Source organism: Chionomys nivalis, chromosome 4, assembly GCF_950005125.1.
Source record: "Chionomys nivalis chromosome 4, mChiNiv1.1, whole genome shotgun sequence".
In the NCBI taxonomy this organism is placed as follows: domain Eukaryota; kingdom Metazoa; phylum Chordata; class Mammalia; order Rodentia; family Cricetidae; genus Chionomys; species Chionomys nivalis.
This window is the reverse complement of record NC_080089.1, coordinates 62337847-62356367: the sequence shown is the minus strand read 5'-3', so window position 1 is coordinate 62356367 and position 18521 is coordinate 62337847. Positions and strand designations below refer to the sequence as shown.

At 47.4% G+C, this 18521-nt stretch overlaps 1 protein-coding gene across 3 annotated transcripts in view; it reads left to right on the top strand.

Annotated features, from left to right (window-relative positions):
- The window catches only part of Map2k5 (mitogen-activated protein kinase kinase 5), a 231009-nt gene that overhangs the window by 203259 nt on the left and 9229 nt on the right, over positions 1-18521 (top strand). The window lies entirely within an intron of this gene.

Here is an 18521-nt window from a genome sequence, read left to right as displayed (position 1 = left end):
CCCTCCATTCTGAAGCTTCACGAAGAACCCTCTTCATCTCCTTTATTCAGGGGTCACAACTTTGTGCATTCGCTCTTACTCCCTTCCAGAAGTCCCAGGGCTGGTGACAAAAGACAGCAAGAGAAATGTGTAGTGTGTAGTGTGGTCCTCCAGGGAATCATGACTGTAGCGTGGGATCCCCTTGACTCACGTAAAATGAAATGAGATCAGTTTGCTGGGTATCTTTCGTCTTTCCTCAGAAACAGATACTGGGAGGTGGCCGACGCTATGTTCCCAGCTCCAAGGAAATCTTACCCAAGCAGGGAAAGGCACAGAGGTGGTCCCTTCTCCGTTCCCAAGTGGTCATCATTTACTCCAGATTGTTGATTGAGGGGTGCGAGCTGTTAGAAGGGCACTGTGTGCAGCTTTAGTAGCAGTGAGTAGATCAGCTGTGTGCCGGCCGCACTTGGTGCCGCTCCCCGTCCTCGGAAGACTGCAGTCAGCCAACCGCGGCCTTTGTAAGCAAGGTGCCTTTTACTCTTCTTGGTTCAGAGGTGTTTGTTCTTTGGATTTTGTTCTAAGCCCCCAACTTCTGTGACAGCAGAGTCCATCGCCACATAGTGCACGTCCCTTTGTTGTCACCGCAGGTACATTTCTCTTTCATGTCACACTGGACTAGGTCTCACTTTTCTTAAAAGCGTCAAATTAAAAGCTCATCCCCAGAACCTTTGCAAATTGTAACTGTGGGTCTCGTGTCCAGACTGAAGGTGGAGTTGGGGGTTTGGTTTGATTTGCTATTTAAGTAGTTTGGGGTTTTATTGTTTGTTTGTTGTTGGGCTTTGTTAGGTCTCTGGTGGTTTGGAAGATCTTACAGTCACATTCGAGAAAGCTTGGAGCAGGTTCAAGAAATGGAGACTCATTTACCTGGTCATTATTGTGCTATGGCTGGACAGTTCAGCTATAGAACTGAGAAAAGGGGTTTCATAAAACAGATACCTGTGTGCAAGTGCATGTTCAATGCTGCAGTGAGCTGGCCACTTATAAATAAAACATCTGGAGATCATGTGTGCACCCATACATGCATGTGAATGTATGTATGAGTAAGGAACATCCCCTGAGGAAGGGGGTGCAGGTCATAAAAATAAGGCTAAAGGGTGGGCACTTAGCTTTTTAATCCTTTATGTGTGCTGTTCCATCGTTTTATTAACAAATATATATTTAAAAAATAAAGAAAAATGTAATCACAGGAAACACCATCCTATACTTAATTTTTTCTTTAACAGGACTCAGTGTTAAGATTTTGGCGAATCTATCCCCAGAGGTCTAGCAGAAGAGAGGCCAGTCCTTGTTTGATGAAACTTGGTGAAGAGGGAGCAAACAGTGGGGAGGTGGCTGCAGTGGTCCAGGTGATGGAGACCTGCCTGGTTGCTTTTGGTCAAAAACTCAACACAGGGGAGTTGGAAAGATGGTGGTTTTCCCTTGTCTTGAACCTGAGTCACATCCTGAGACCCAATCTTAAAAAAACATTTCTTTACTCCTCGTAACATATTAATGGCTTTAGTTTCCTCTTGACCCTCACTGCCTGCAACCTCACTGATGGTGCTCCCATCTGAAGACAAGAGCCTCCTCAGAAATACAAGGGCCGTAGAGCCCATTTGTCACTGTGGATGGGGCCTGTGCCATTTATCCCCCAAGTACAGTAACGCCAGCCAGCAGGGTGTCAGCTGCAGGGCCCACATAATTGTCAAAATTTCCCAGTGGGTCAGTATCTTCCAAGTCATGGTAAGAAAATCAAAGATGGCGTGCTTGGAAAGATGACGGTTATCCATTCACCATTTGGAAAGTCTCACATGTCCTCCAGGTTTGGCTCTGAACGGGGAGGGAACACAGCATGGTCCTGCCTAAATAGATAGAAATGAATGCAAGATGGGTGGTCCAGAGGATGGTCCAGATCACCCCGTACCCAGGGCCTGGCCGTACGCATAGCAGCATTCAGACTTTGTATTTAGTTGAATAACCTTACAGGCCCAAGTACCGAATATCAAGCTTTAAAAATCATTGTCCATGTCATTCTAAGTCTAAATATGAAACTCAAGGTTAAACTTTTTTTTAGACTAAGTTGACCTCAAATTCACAGAGATCTGCCTGCCTCTGCCTCCCAAGTGCTTGGATTAAAGGTGTGTGCCGCCACCACCCAGCACAAGGTTAAATTCTTAAAGTTTTTAAAAATCTCAGGTTCAGAATACATTTCCGTGTAGAACTACTAAATTCTATTCTCTGTTTTTCTTCAGATATCTGTATTGTCCTAAATAGAAGTCTTGTGAAGCTGGGCCAACGAATCTTTATAATGCTTGCATGTTAAGGACCAGCGTCCATATTCAACTTCATGCAGAAGGTTCTCAGACTAGTCATATTGCTGCATAGCTGTAACCAGTGCTCAGGAGGTGGCTCCGCAGTTGAGAGTGTGGACTGCTCTTGCAGCGGACCCAGGTCAGTTCCCACCCGAATATCAGGCAGGTCACAACTACCTGTCGCTCCAGCTGTAGAAGCATCCGCTGTTGACCTCTGCGTCCACAGGTTAGGCACACTCACACACGTGTGCATGCAACACACAAATAGCAATGCGCTCCAAGTTTTCATCATTAACATATATATCCTCTTCTGCGGTCACAGAGCCTGGCCAGTAATCTAACTCAGACATTTAAAGGCCACTGAAGTCCTGCGCTTGTCCCAGCAGCACGTATGGTTTAATGGACAGTAAACCACGTAGGTAGTCTCGCAAGGGAGAGGTTGGGTGCCCGGCTAGCCAGGAGGGAGTAGCAGTTTTAGAGGAGCAGCGAGAGCTATGTGGGACCCACCAGGGCAGTTAGGGGAGATGCTGTGTGGAGAGGCTAGTGTGTGGAGCACCCCTGAAGGATGGACTGAACTATGTTTATTTCAAGGGACCGTTCCAGGCTAACGAGGCAGAACAGGCAAAGCACCCGTGTGTGTGCACCCCACACCTTTTCAGAGCCATGGAAGCCTCTAGTGCCTGCTGGAACAGAAATCCCTTTGACTTTGGTCTGATAGAGTTCCAAAGCCACAAAGGTGGAGTTTGGTTGGGCCATGTGTCCCCAGCTGGGCCATCGCTGGAGAAACTCCTCTAGTGACGCCAGTGTAGGCGCAGAAGGCTCTAAACACTGACTCCACACCAGAGCAGTACAGAACCCTGTCTGTGATGACAGTTCCGCTTGAGTGAGTGCACATCCTGTTAACTGCAGGGAAGTCGCTTGTGCGAAGGACAAGGAGGTGTCTTCAGCCATCAATCAGGAATCGGCTTTAAGGCCCAGGAAGTAAAGGAAGCCATGAGCTGTCACCCTGCTGTCAGCTCTCTCTGCTCCTGTAATCTTGATTCCACATGTGAAGAACCAAATGAGGCCGCCGGGCTCTGTAACCTTGTACCAGGAATCCTTGGCAAAGAGTATCCTGGCAGTAGAGACTAAGGAGGTGGAAGACATCATCAGGCTTCAGACAGCCAGGGTCAGCTTCTGCCAGTCAAAAAGATGGGTGTAACTTGAGAGGAAAGGGGAAAAACACTACATAAGGTGGTGACGATATTTCCCCATCATGCCTAAGGTCAGGTTAAAAGAGACAAGATATTACATTAGATCCTTAAACTTGAGAACAGAAGGACCACTTGAGATGGGAGGCCTAGTCTTATTTTGTTATTCAAATCGTATGTTTAAATGTTTAAGAAGCTAGGATGTGGAACATTGCTATGTAGACAGTTTGCTTCTGCAAACCATAAAGGATTGCATCTGAGGCAATGTCTCCCTTTAGGTTCTATAGTAATGAAGGTCAGGCTGTGACTTGGCAAGGGTAGGAGCCACAGTCCTTCCCTGTATCACCCCAAAGCAGTGACCTTGCCCTTCCATGCCAGCATGTTCATCTGCAGAGCCTGGAGATGTGCGGGGCCACAGGGCCTGGACCAGGGAAGTCAGTGAGGAGCCGGAGATTCCAGGCAGAATCCTGTGTTCATGTGCGGATTTGCATCTTTTTTTTTTTTCCTGCAAAGAGAAATTCATAGTTGTCACCAGTTTTTCAAAGGGACTGTGACCCTCCGTGATTGTTCAGCTCCCAGGCTACCTTCCTATTTTGCTCTTTATAGTTTCCTGTCAAGGCCAAACTAGCAGCTCAGGAAGAGGCAGCCACTCACAGGGAGGGTGCTTGCTCGGTGTGGGGGAGGGAAAAGAAGCGTCCTCCCAGTGGGACTCTGCCAGGCTCCCACCAGCTGTCAGGCAACCCTTTAACCTCCCAGCCTGTCCCCAATGAGGGTCATAGCTCAAGAGCAGGCGGGTGAGGGCCACAGGCACCCACACTTACAATCTGGGCTCAGCACGGAGATCGTTCTATGCATTTCGAGCATTTCCTCGAGCTTCCCGGGTCTAAGCTCTATTTAATGGAATCTATGCATAGTAAGTAATCAGGTGAGAAAAAAGCCGCGTCCCGGTTTGAGATCAATCGCTGCCTAATACTTTATCGAGGCCACTTTATTATCTCATGCTGATCCGAATCTATTCTCCTCCTCCTTTGTAGCACACACTTCGGCTGTGGGAAAAGTACGGGTCCCATACATATTAAAAACATATACCCATTCTATCTGTATGTAAATGCGTGAGGCACAGCTGGATATTGCAGAGGAGTTTGATTTACTAATAGTTATTATCTGTTCTCGCCGTTCAGTGGCAGAGAGAATTTCAGAAAAACAAGCTGGCACAGAAATTGTCTTTATGCTATTACTATCCTGCTTTGGTAACTGTTTAAAAACATGGGTTTTCTCCGTAGGTTCTAATAACGCCTGTTGTTTTGTGCGTTTCCCTGTGTGTCTCTCTGTGCATTCCAGAACAGGGTATCCTGTGTTAGCCTCTCCCCCGGTTTGGTTTTTCTGTTCCTAAGAAGCAACCTGGGGCTCAGTTTGCAATTGGAATGTCACAATTTGCTCAGGAACCACGTAAATCGTGGGGCTGGATATACAAGCAGGAGTGGATCTTAGGGGAGGGGTTCAGCCATAATCACAACAGGGTTTTGGATGTTTGTTCCCTCCACCTGATCCCAGCTGCAAACATGAAGGCTTTGTGTGTGCGAGGTAGTAATGTTTGGGGGCTAATAAACACCAAACTGCTCCAGAAAAATCTGTTTAAACATTTAATTACTTGCAAAGAGATGTTAACTTGTTTAACTCCTCTAAATTAAACTGTCACTGGTAGCTTCTCTGTTTGCTTGAACCTGATTGTAATTACATTTCCAAATACTGTGGTTGGCTATTCTCTCAATTATGATAAAGCAGACATCTGTAGTCTCTTTCAAAGAGCGAAAGGGTCCCGGGTTAGATTTTGGTCCCTCCTGCACTCAGATCCCAGCCTGACTTTGGGTTTGTACACATGTCTTTGCTTGCCGCGAGACACAGACCTGCTGATCCACTGTGAAAGGCAAAATGCACTTTGCAAGCTAAGATGATTTCTATTCCGCTATCTTAAGATCATTCGTTAACCAGAAAGACCAAAAGGAAAGGGGGTGACTAGGAGGCAGGTAAAGGAGCTGAAGAAGGGGAGAGAAGGGGCTCATCTCTGAGACCAGGAGGTCCTCTATGGTTGAAGCACAGGACCCACCTATCCAGCATCGCCACCACATCCTATTGAAGAGGCTGAAGGCCAGAAAAGGCACATTTCCACGGCCCCCTGGGGTGCTCAGGACCACTGTGCTGGGGGAAACCTTTTTAAAATACCAAGGGTGGTTAGTGAGCTCTTGGGAATGTGAATGGCATTCACTACAACTGGCAATCGCCTGCGTCAAGCACAATGTGTCTGTTATTTTCCTTCTTCCTCTCCTCTTTTTCCTTCTCTCCCTTCCTTGAGGTCCCCCTCATTCCCAACCCCGGAATTACAAACCTGTACCAATATGCCTGATGCATACAAACCTGTTTTTAAAATTTCTTGAGCGTCTGGCTCATTTTTGCAGACTTCATTTTTGCTTTGGGTTCTGTACTCTGTCTGTACACTCATTAGCTGTGGCACCCAGAATTTAGAGGCAGAAGTCCTAACTGGGGGCCCCTTCCAGCACAAAAGTCATTGCCAAATGATGGTGGCACCAAATAGGAAACTGTGTCATCCTCCCCCACAGGTTCTAAACGCCATTAAAGTAATGTTTGTGTTTCCTTATACACAGGACTTCTCTAGTAAAGCTCATGTTAGCACTTTAATTGCATATAACTACAACGCCAGAGTCACTGTCTGGGTGCTTGAGACGGTGCTAAATCAGTCCGCTTTAATTTGAATTTCTGATGGCACGTTAGCACTTCAGCAAGACAGAAACAGTCTAGCAAACAGGCTTCATTCCTCCTGAAATGTGACCACTATGAGACTTTAAAGAATAAATACATGTATGTGTACATATGTGTATATGTGTGTACATGTATGTTTACAGGTGTGTATGTGTGTGTTTTATGCATGCACATGGCAAGATACAGATGGAAAAGACCTAGCTTTAGCCGTCGTTATCTGTCTGTTCTCATTTCTGGATGAGGATAACCCCCCCATCCTTCAAGTCAGATCCTTTTCTCTTTTAATTGCATGTGTGTATTTGTTTGTTTGTTGTATGTGCAAGCATTATGGCACACATGTGGATGTCAGAGGACTTTTCAGGGATCACTTCTCACCATGTGGACCTGGGGGATTAAACTCAGAAGGTCAGATTTGGCAGCAACCATTGAGCCACCCTGGCCCCAACTCTGATCTGTCCTTACAGCCATGACTCACCTCTTTGAGGCTGCAGTTGTTTGAACACTGCATTGAGACTGCATTGTTCATGGTTTATGGCGCTGTCACCTTCTCAGTATCTCATTTCAAGGCACAGTGAGGGGTTGCAGTCCTATACCACGAGGAAAGGGGTGCATGATTGGTCCCCTCTTCCCCTCTTGTCGGATTCTCTGGAGGCAGAGGGAGCCACACTGTTAGCCTGCAGCCCCCTGTTGGGTACACTGAAATGCCTGCAGGTTCTGCCTTTGAGTGTCCAGCCTAGAAGGGGGCCCCATTCCTTCCTAAGGTCCCCTCCTCCTTCATGTTTGCCCCAACAGGGCTCACTCCCCACTCTGAGCAGCACCTAGTGACATGCTAATCCGTCCAGAGCCAGTCAGTGTGTGCGGAGTCAGCCCTCACACCTCACAGAATCATCTGAGAGGTTTAGAGAAGAATTGTGGGGGTTCTAACTAGACTGAGCGTCCCCAGCCCTGTGGTCAGGGAACAGATGTTTTGTTTTGTCTTTTACATCCCTCTGGGTGACTAGAAGGAGCAGCCAGAGGGAAAGCTCACTGTTTAACAAAACTCACTTTTTTCTCTGACTAGATTGTAAGTCTGCTGAAGGAAGAGCATGCTCTCATAATTCAGTGCCTATCTTGGGCCTCGCCTATCAGTCAGGTTAAATGCTATTGATCATTCTTTGCATGCACCATTCTCACTAATCCAGTCAATAAAGGCTGCTCTGACAGGAGCAGCTGAAGACAAACAGGCTAAGTCCCCAGAAGAAGCTCACCTGAGGGCAGGCAATCCCTGGAAATTATGACACCCCCATATGATAGTACATGGTCTGATTAAAATTTTTGTTTGATGGGGGAGCTCATCCTGGTATAGTCAGCGTCTAGGACATTACTGTGTTCATGGGTGATTGTCAAAGCACTTCAGCAAGCTGTAGGACATGGCCATCAACAGCACAGCAGACATTAGTCTCAGTCCTACCCTGGAGGTGGGAACAGCCTGGAGTGCTAGGCAGGTGTTGCTCCACATCACAATCCTTTGACCACTGAAGAACTCACCTCCAACCATTAATTCCAAATCAAGAGACCATTCTCGAGTCAAGGAGTAAAGGAGACCTCTTGGCCAGCACCCTCTTCTCCTGATGATGAGATACTCTCAGGAGAGCCCCGGGTCTCCCGGTCAGCACACCCGCTGCACACCACCCTCGTGCCCCAGTGCTCACAGGAATAGCGGTCAGGTTGCAGAAGCCCAGAAATGGTTAGCTGTTGAAGGTACATAAAGGATCCGAAAGCCAGTCCCCGGGACTTGGCAGTTGCTGTTGAAGCTAGCAAAGTTGTTTTCCCTGTGAGAACACGCTGATAAATAGATGCGATTCTTATCAATTATTAATGCGTCTAACCAGGAACGTCAGAGGCGGGGGGAAATATGAGAAGCCTCCTGTTTACAGTTGTAGCCAGCTGGATTTGTGTAATGGGTTGTTTGCTTTTTAATTTGTAGCCGTTTTGAGCGGGACCTTTGGGGACTGGGAGTCTTACGGCTTCAGATACAGTTATGGGGGGTGCTAAACCTGTCTGCAAGGTAATTTGAGGTTCACATGGCCATTTAGAGACCACAGAAAGGCAGCGCAGACATTTGGGCCTTCCGTCCTCTATTTAATTTTCAAGATTCGAATTAAACATCAGGCCCTGGTCTACCGAGAGACATTTGCCCGAGCATGGACTAGTTTCTTCCCTGTGTCCTGCTTCCGCACTCCTCTGCTTGCTCCATAGAAACGGCCACTGAGTCTGAAGTGGGAGAAAAGGAACCCTTCATTTATTCAAGCAAAGGTTCCCCTGGCACAAATAAAAATAGAATTTTAAAATGTAACCCGATTAACTCTTAATTGTACACCAATAGCCTGTGTTTGTCTTGGCTCCCTCAGAAGGCTTCAGCGCGACCTGCATCTCTGTCGAAAGTTGTGGGGGAGGGGGATTCAATTAATAGCAGGACTTTCTAATTGCAGGATCGGTATGAAGTTGACAAAAATTTGTATAAATAGGGTACATTTTTCTACTTAAGAGGGCTGTGCTGAGACATTTTTTAATTGGATTTTCATGGTGATTGACAGCATTTGATTATGACAGTAACTTTATTTGGCTGGACTGCTTTAGCCTCTTGTTCAGATTTCCCATCAAAGCTCCTTTTCATCGGCTCAATCCCCGGCGGAGCGGCAGTCATTGTGGAGCTGCCTTTTAGCACCTTTGTCGTCCTGCTCCCTGGTGACGATTGGGCCCAGCTGGTAGTAGATAGGAAATGGGCCTTTCACAAAGAGGCTGCGGCTCCCGCCTCTGTGCCTTCAATAATTTTAAGAGCCCCCCAAACCTGTTGAGGATTAGAAGTAGCTTTAGATGTGAAATGAGTGTTAAGTATTAGTAATCGGGAGATTAGGGCCCCGGGGACCACGAGAGATAAACAACCGCAATTAAGGCAAATCTGCCGATGTAAACAAAATTTAGCCAAAGCAGATGCCCTCGCCATTTTGGGGATTGATTGGAGGGCACCAAGGAATCGATTTTTGTCTTGTTTACACTTGCAGACCCCTGTGATATACTGGAAGGCTAAATATTTCATACCGCCTGATCTTAGTTAATTTTTTTCCAGTGCCTCACAGTGGGCGCTTCTCTTCTCACAGTGACCAGGCCCGAGTTTACCCAGCATTCACAGGGAGTGGCTAATTGTCTATGAAGGCCCCCGTGTTTAAATGGGCTTGACAGGAATTTAAATTTTGTTTCAATCAACCCCTGTGCTCACAGCCTGCTCCAGCTTCTAATTTTTAAATTAAACATGATTTTTTTTTTAAGCCACAGCCTTGCCTCTGGAATGATCTCCCTCTAGCTTTCAGGAGGCAGACTGGCAAGCCTAGAAACTGGCAGATGCTGGAAAGGTCTTTCTCCAGAGCAGGTCTCACCCCCTGGCAGGAGGTCTGCAGAGCCTAGGCTGGGCTCCTGAAAAGTAGGTTAAGCATCTGGAGGCAAGCATGGCGGACTTTTGGGACCAGCGAGATTATAGCCTCCTGAGCTCAGGGTACAGGCTGGTTCAGAAGCTTTCTGTGTTGTGGAGAATTTCAGTGAGCACTCACTAAGTTTGTGTCCTGAGCCCCAGCTCAATGCAGGGAATCCCACCCAGCTATGGGAAAGGGGCACCTTGTAGTCCCTGGATCCTGACTCCAGTTAGCCTGCAGCCTCACAGGAGAGATGAGGATAAATCAGCTACTCATGGAGGAACTGACAGGGGCAGGCACGTGCGCGCGCACGAACACACACCGTCCCTTGCCTCAGCTGCCCGGTTCTGGCAGTCTCTGAGTGTCTGGAGCATTGCCCTGTGCTCTGCCACAGCCCACTCCCCAGTCACATGGTGACTTCTCACTCAGCCACCCACATTCAGCCCCTGCTGCCTTACAGGCTGCTGCAGAGAAGAAGGTGGCTTTCTCTAGCATGTTACCTTCCCACTGAGCTGGTGGACCAGATCACGGTTCCTAGAGCACAGATAAGTCCCATTTATCACCCTGCTCAGATCTTCAGCCCAGCCTGAGACCAACACTCAGCAAATGGCTACCAAATTGAAGTACTAGGAATTTATTGGTGGGTAAAGTGGGTTCCGAGAAGGGTTTCCCTTGGCCCTGGGTATCTGGGGAGGCTCAGTGAATGGAGTGGCATGTGACCAGGTCCCACAGGACAGGGCGGGTATTTCATGCGTCCATCACTACCTACGCGCCCATGTGAAACACAGCTTGGCTCCTAAGGGAGAGTCCCACACTCTGATATTCACACTGGCCAGAGGTGCTACCTTAGCTTATTTTCTCAGGAGCAGCTTGGCAGACATAAAGCCATGATTACACAGAACTTTATGACTGTGATGCATTCTGATAGAATGTGTGTGTGGCGGCCTAAAAAATAAGTGTGTATTTATTTGCATAGGTTTGCAGCCACAGCTGTTTAAGAGGCCAAGATGGAAGGCTCCCTTGGGCCCACGAGTCTGAGATAGCCACGGTGAAACAGAGACCCTGGCTTCTAAGAACAAGATCGGAAAGAGGAGTTATCCCAAGCCAATGACATCTTTTAGGAAGGGGGGAGAGTTCTCCCACATCATTATTTCATGTTTACCTTATGTGGATACGAAGGCTTACTCCCACTTCCACGATGTAATGCATAAAGCAGCCTCAGAGAGGTTCACCACTCGCCTGGAGTCCCTCACATGGAGGAGCACAGGACCGAGCTGTGTCCTACCTCAGAGCTGTGTCTCCTGCCTGCCGCGGGGTGTTACTGCGGTTTTGAGGGTTTCAACCAAGTGAAGTATAAATATTCTACAAAGAAATGTATAAGATGATAAAACGGGTGCTTGCGCAGCCTCTGGTCTCTTTGCCCAGATCTCTGCAGTGGTCCGGTACCGTTCCATGGAGGCTGAGGGAGCCCACAAGCAGGTGTGCGCATGCGCAGCCAAAGCCAAGGCCTGCTTGAACCAGAACCATAGTACAGACAGCACAGTGGAGGGAGAGAGACTGAATAACCAGCTGCTTGAACCAGATCTGCTAAGTAGTTATCTAAAGGGAAGCCAAGAGCACCTGAAGGTTTTATTGTTCGTTGGTTTTGGCAACCTGTGCCAAAAAACAAACAAACAAACAACCTGAGAGCAGAGTTCACCCTGCTAGTTCTCTGGTCACAACGTTCCCACTCCCGCTCCCAGTTACTGGTATAGAAATAATTAGCTTCCGGACACCTGGTTCCCCGGGGAGAGGCTTCCACAACTCAGCTACCTTTACTGAGCAGGTACTGTGTGCAGATATAGATTAAAGTGCCCCGAGTGTAGGCGGTGGACAGTATGGTGTCTTCGCTTCCTGGGCCCAGCCACCAAGCAAAGGAGTCAAGCCTGGGAGCATTGCTTGAAGCAGTTGACATTTTCTTGTGTCAAAACTTCTCAGTGGAAGAAGCCACACATTAGCTTTTGTTGGGATGTGGCTTCTAGTCTTGTCTCCCGAAGCATGGGGACAAACAGCTCCAAACCAGCCACTTGAGCTGCATGGGTGTAAGAGAAGGCAGGGGCAATGCCGTGCTGAGTTCAGCCATTGCATCCCCTGCAGCTGTCCCAGCAAAGGCACCGGAGGGTCTTTAGTAGTTTCTGTTAAGGAAATGGTTAACAAATACAACAAACAAGGAAACCTCTGGAGAGCTGGGCATGGTGGCACACACCTGAAATCCTACCACTTTCAATAGAGACAGAAAGGATCCAGAACATAGGTCACCCTCAGTGACATAGTGAGTTCCAGCTTGGGATACGTGAGACCCTGTAGATGCCAAACTGTGGCAAGAGCTTTGAGAGGCTTGTGAACGAAAGAGTGGGGTCACATCTGTGTGTCCTCCCTCTTGTTTGTGAGACAAGCAGCCTGGTTTAGACATCCAAATCAGGGTTTCCGGTACAGGCACTACCCCTAGGAAAGCAGGGAAGCCCCATTTGTTTAGTTAGCCCGTGCCTTTACCTGTAAAACGAGAAAGGTGGGACTGGTACGTAGCTCAGTTGGCACGGTGCCTGTCCAGCAAGTACAAGGCCCTAGGCTTTGATCCCAGCACTCAGGCAATGGAGATAGGAGGATCAAGAAGGTCAAAGTTACCCAAGGCTATATAGCAAGTTGTGGCTAGCCTGAGCTACATGCAAAACTGTCGTGAAAATAATAATAATATCAATAATAATAAATTTTAATTGAAATGCTAATGCCCACGTCACAGGGTCACATTTTCTGTGAACTTCCAGCGTACGTTTATGAAAGGATGATTGTAAACTGTCAATTGCTTGACATGTGTAGGCCTGACTCATACAGCCTCGTTGGGTTCTGATTTTCTCACCTAAGATACCTGGGCATCTCCACTTGGGAGCTTCTTGGGCTTGGAACAAGCACAGATATGTGGGACATTTGCAGTCAACATCTGCTGGTTTAGTGGTCTCTCTGGCAGGGATTGGTGTGCTGTTGCCTTCCACTGACTCTTTTGGGAATCCTGACTCTTTTGTGTCTGTTCCTATCAGCACTGGGCTGTAATGAGCCTGTGGTTGGAGGAAATCGCCAAGAGAAGCAGTGAGGTGTGTGTCCAGGTGCAGAAAGAACATCAGAACTGTCAGTGTCCTCAGGATCAGCCACGGCACACCATTGGTGACATTCGGAGAAACAGGACAAGCTGAGCACTCCCTTCTTGAGTATGATGTCAGGGTGGTGGGCTGAGGAGGCACAGTGGGCAGGGAGAATGTGCGGCTCCGTCTCAGCCTCTCAGATAGAAAAGTCAACCTAAGTTCAGAAATTAGAAAGTGGTGGAGCAGCAGAGTGCAGCTCCCCCCACCCCTACACCCCTACCCTCCTTCCCTGCCTGCCTGAGTCCACAAAGCATTACTTTGTGTGTGTGTGTGTGTGTGTTTATGTGTGTGCATATGTGTGTGTATGATTGTACATGTGGAGACCAGATTTCAATCCCAGGTTTCATTTCTGAGGAGCTGTCAACCTTGGTGTCCATGTTAGACACAAGCTAGGGTCATCAGAGAGGATGCAACTTCAATTGAGACAATTCCTTCATAAGATCAGACTGTACACAAGCCACTGGGACATTTTCTTAATTAGTGGTTGATGTGGGAGGGTCCAGCCCATTGTGGATGGGGCCACATCTGGGTTGGTGGTCCTGGGTTCTATAAGAAAGCAGGCTGACCAAATCATGAGAGCAAGTCAGTAAGCAGCTCCCCTCAATGGTCTCTGCATCAGCTCCTGCCTCCAGGTTCCTGCCCTGTGTGAGTTTCTGTTCTGACTTCCTTCAGTGATTAACAGGGATGTGGAAGAGTAAGCCAGATAACCCTACCCTTGCCAGCTTGCTTTGGTCATGGTGCTTTATCGCTGCAATAGAAACCCTAACCAAAGCACTTGGATTTTTTTGTTGTTTGGTTTTTTATGAGACAGGGTATCTCACTAGCCTGGGGCTTAACACCTCAGGGATCTCTCTGCCTGCCGCCTGCCTCCTGCCTCGTGCTTCCCCAGCGTTGGAATTACAAGCAGGAATTCTGGGGATGGAATGCAGATCCTCATGTGCAGCAAGCACTTTGCCAACTATGCAGGCTCCCTAGCCCAAAGTGTCACTTTTGGGTGAGATTAAGATAAAAAAAAAAAAAAATACGTTCCTTGCTTAGCATAGCCAGACATACAGTAAGTGCTGTTAAAGGGTTGAGGGAAGACATGTCATGAAGAGAAAATGGAGCAGGCTGAGTCCAGAGGTAACAGGGCAGCAAGGAGCCCACCTTGGCCGTGTGGGAACGGAGTATTCCATTAGACTCTATGTGCTGTGGTGTGAAAGACAGACCGAGCCCAGCTGGGAGGACCCTTCCAGAGTGAACACAAAGCAGGACGCCCCGCTGATCATCAGCAGAGCAGGGGCTGGACAGACAGCCACTTGGCAGCCAGCAAGAGGGACATAGGGCAGGGTTTTGCTGGCTGGAGTGGAGGAGCCTAAAACTGGTCATGGAGCAAAATCCATCCTGACCTTCTGCCTCTTTCCAAATCCCTCGAAAGTCTCTAACCAGGAGGATCAGAAATGCAGCTCCAAGCCTGTAGCCTTTTGGCGGCATGCCATTTGTCTCTGCTTTGCTCACTGTCCTTTCCTTCTGTCAGGGAACATCATTACTATGCTAATCTCGCTGGCCATCATTTTAACACTGACCCCTGCTAACCTGCCTTTGCAATTGCGGGGGCTGGGTTTGACTTCTCTGAAAGTAACCTTAAATTGTAGTCTTGTAAGAATTCCAAAGCTGTACCCTTCACTCCTTCATCTAATGAGGTTATGACCAAATGCTCATTATAATTGCTTTAGACTCCTTTTAATTTTCAAGCTTATTAATCATAAGAAGAGTTATTTAAAATTGCATAAATTAATCTTAGATTAAAAGCCCATCAAAGCCTGGAAACAATTAAGAATAAGTAGGATTTCCCTGGGGCAGCAAGTTTTATTTTAATATTGTAGTCAGGTGGATATCAGAACCTTGAAGTGTGGTAGTGATTAATGTATGCAAAATTTAAATGAGATTTTTTTTAAATGGCAAGTCTAAATCACTTATTGACCTAACTGTAGGCTTTAGCCGCATTGTCTGTCATATGTTGAAACTGTTTACTAATCAACATTTTAATTACCGTGCGTGCTGGCAGACCCTAGGACAAACAAAATCCAGCATTTCAGCTTGCTGCCGCCAAGTCTCTCACCCAGATATATCAAGAAGATGGAAAGATGGAGAGATGAGGAGACCACTTAGCTCTCAGCACATCAGGGGCTGCCATACTTTCCTGCCTAACACTGTGCTGTCCTAAACACTGTTTATACAAACAGTGTGTAGTCTTTGGTCCTTAGGTCCTCTCTTTATTTATGTTAAGGAAACAGATGTTTCCAAAAAGAAATCTGATTGCACTTCAGCCAAAGTCAGAGTCCTAGCCTTGCCCAGCTTCCATGTCCTCCATCCTCTGTCACTGCCGGGTGATTCTGGAAGAGCCTGGGAAGACTCTGTGAATCAGGAAGAATCCCTTTAGGCTATAAATGATGGGTCTCTGTTGAAGGGAGGTCAATAGGAGGGCCACCCATAAGGAGCTATGTCCCGGGTGTTGAAGGGAGGTCAGTAGAGGGCCACCTACAAGGAGGTATAATGTCCTGTGGAGACTGAGTTTCCACCTTGCTGGAAAGGATCCCTGTGACCAACTCACTGTTGACGTTTGGTAAAAGGAAAATCAAGGAGCAGCAGATAGAGAAAGTACATGGGAGATGGGAAGGGCTGGGTTCCCAAGTAAGACTCCAGAACTAGATTGTAAATTGTAAATCCCTCACCCTGTACAAGAAGAAGCCAGGCTCCACCCTCCTTCTGGGACTCAGCCCATCCTCAAAGCTGACCTCCAGCGTCTGTCCTCAGCCTCGGATTCTTTTCCTTCTTCCCTTCGCTCTTTGGTAGTTCATGTCTTCTGGATCCTCCTACATCATGTAGAAGTTCTCACCCTTTTTTTCTTCTTCAGTATCCTCACTCATAGTGAATACTTGGCTTTCCATAATGTGGTTTGCTGTGTTTATTTAACCAAAACTCTGTCCTGGAACATGTTAACTGTTACTGTATTTTTACTATTAAGACCATGACTCCCAGACTGGCAAGATGACTTCAGTGGATAAAGGTGATTGTTGCCAAACTGGACAATTCCTGGGACCCACATGGGATAAGGAGAAAACCAACTCCAGCAGGCTTTCCTCTGAGCTCCTCACCCATGCCATGGCATATGCCCATATACATACATACATACATACATACATACATACATTTAATTTTAAGACAATTACTTTATATACATTTTAAAGCTAGATATGTAGAGTCAGTTTCCTTACCTCGTCTGATATAAATTACAGCCATCTATCTGGTCAGTGGCAAATGTCTATTTGTTGTTTGATTGACATTTCTTTTACTAAGTTTGAGATTGAACAGTTTTTTCTCATGTTTGTTGGCCAGTTGTTTTGGTTGTTGTTGTTTGTTTGTTTGTTTTGTTTTTACATCATTTGCTGTTTCTCTATTTGGCTCTGCTACCACTTTTCACACTTCTGAGCCTGATTTCCCGGACTGGAAAACGAGAGAATAGACCCATGGCTGCCAAGGTCCCTTCCCACCCTGTAAGGTCTGTGTCCCCTCTTCAGGCAGTTTTCACACTAGCAGAGGTGTTCTCTCTCTGACCCTTGTTGAGCCAGCACTGAGGCTGTGTAGCCACTAACTGGGGTACACTACTAGCTGGGGTACACAGCAACACAACCATTTTCTTTGTTCAGTGTCTAACTTCCTTTTTTCAAAAAGCAGGCTTTGAAATTGCAAGGCAGAGCTGGGACTGAACTTGCTTTAAAGCTGCCTGTAGACATCAGGAATATTTATTTTCTCTATTTGTTTTAAGCCTGGGAAGACTGTGTGGTTTTCTCAACACTGTCCTGATGGAGCCCTGACCAGCAAGCGTGCAATGCCCCTAGCCCTAATGTGCCATTAATGATAGGTTAATGTACAGTATAATGTTTTTGGGACTATGGGTTCATTACACTTCTGAGTGTGAGGTCTTTCCACAGAGCGCCCAAGGTCCCATTGCATTATATCATGCAATAAAAATACCCCTTTCATATCACACACTAATAAACTGTATTTGAAATGCTGTCTAAGGGCGCTGCTGTCTTGTCTGTAGGCTGTTGGTGAGTGCAACAGTTGGATTCCTTGTTTCTATTTTGTGCTTTTCTCACATGGGCGGCTGAGCCCAGGAGAAGTCAGCTTGGCCTTGTTTCACATGGAGAACAAGTTGGTTCTTTAGGGCTGTTACTCCAGGGACAAGGCTGCGCCTTCAAGAGATGAGGGCCTTCGTACCTAGAAAGCAGAGTCTCAGACCCCCTTACCTGTGCGCCTCTGTGAGGTCAGCAAGTCATGTCAAAAACTGGCCTAGTATCTACCACACTTAGCATGGGTGTTGGGTATAGTAAGTTTCCTTGAAGAAGACTGTAATAAGCGCTTCAGAACTGAGGCCTCTTGATGTCAAGACCAAAGGCTTGGCCTGGGACAGCTTGCACTGACTTTCCCACCATCTCCTTGTGACATGGGTGTGGGGCTGTTCCTATATTTTATAGGAGACAGTGTTCACAGAACAAAACAGGCCTGGGACCCACAGCTGGTTTGTTCCCTGCTTCCTCGCACAGCCTGGATACAGCTTTAGACAGTGGGAGGCCGGGGCAGCACCCTTTCAATGGGTACATACTCTGGAGCCCTCTCCAGATCATCGGCTGCCATCAGAAATGATTTGAAAATGTGGGCTCTTTAGAAGAGGAGCTCTCGCCGGGCGGTGGTGGCGCACGCCTTTAATCCCAGCACTCGGGAGGCAGAGGCAGGCGGATCTCTGGGAGTTCGAGGCCAGCCTGGTCTACAAGAGCTAGTTCCGGGACGGGCACCAAAGCTACAGAGAAACCCTGTCTCGAAAAACCAAAAAAGAAGAGGAGCTCTCCCCCCAGTGACCAGAACAGTCTCGGAATCAAGGATGAGGCAGAGGCAGGGGGACCAGATGGCTTCGTGGCACCTACATTAACAGTGTCTCTGGGGCAGACAAGCCATCTGCAACTTTGGTGTGTGTGGGGGGGAGTTCTTTCTACAGGTTGTAGGATGTCAAGCAAGAGTGGTAGGGAACCAAGAAAGTGAGGATAGGTACCAGCCAATGAGATTTGAGCTTGAAGCATCACCACCTCAAAGTGTAGGAGCTCTGTCTATAAAAGAAGTTAGCATTCATTCATTCCCATCATTCATTCATTTTGTCTTTGTCCGTTTTTAGCTATGTAACTCAGGAGCTCCTTATGTATCCCAGACTGGCCTGAAACTCATTCTTCCTCTGCCTTTCAAGTGTTGAGCCAGGCCTTACTGATATACTTGCTGATGGAACCTTGGCCAGGGCCCTTGGCCTGTTTTGAGCCATGTGCTGCTGCTACATTCACTGTGTTAAAACAAAAGGCACAGGTTTGGAGCCCCTCCACTTCCAATCCCTCGCGCACCTTGGCCAAACCAATTAACTTGCCTGAGCCTAGTTTTCTTACAAACAGAGCAGAGGAGCAGTGGTGCTGTTAGTGACTTCCTGGGTAGCTGTGAGAATGGACTTGACGACATTCTGTGGAAGGATCACCTGCCCAGATGCCACTGCCCGTAAACAGTCTCTGCAAAGCG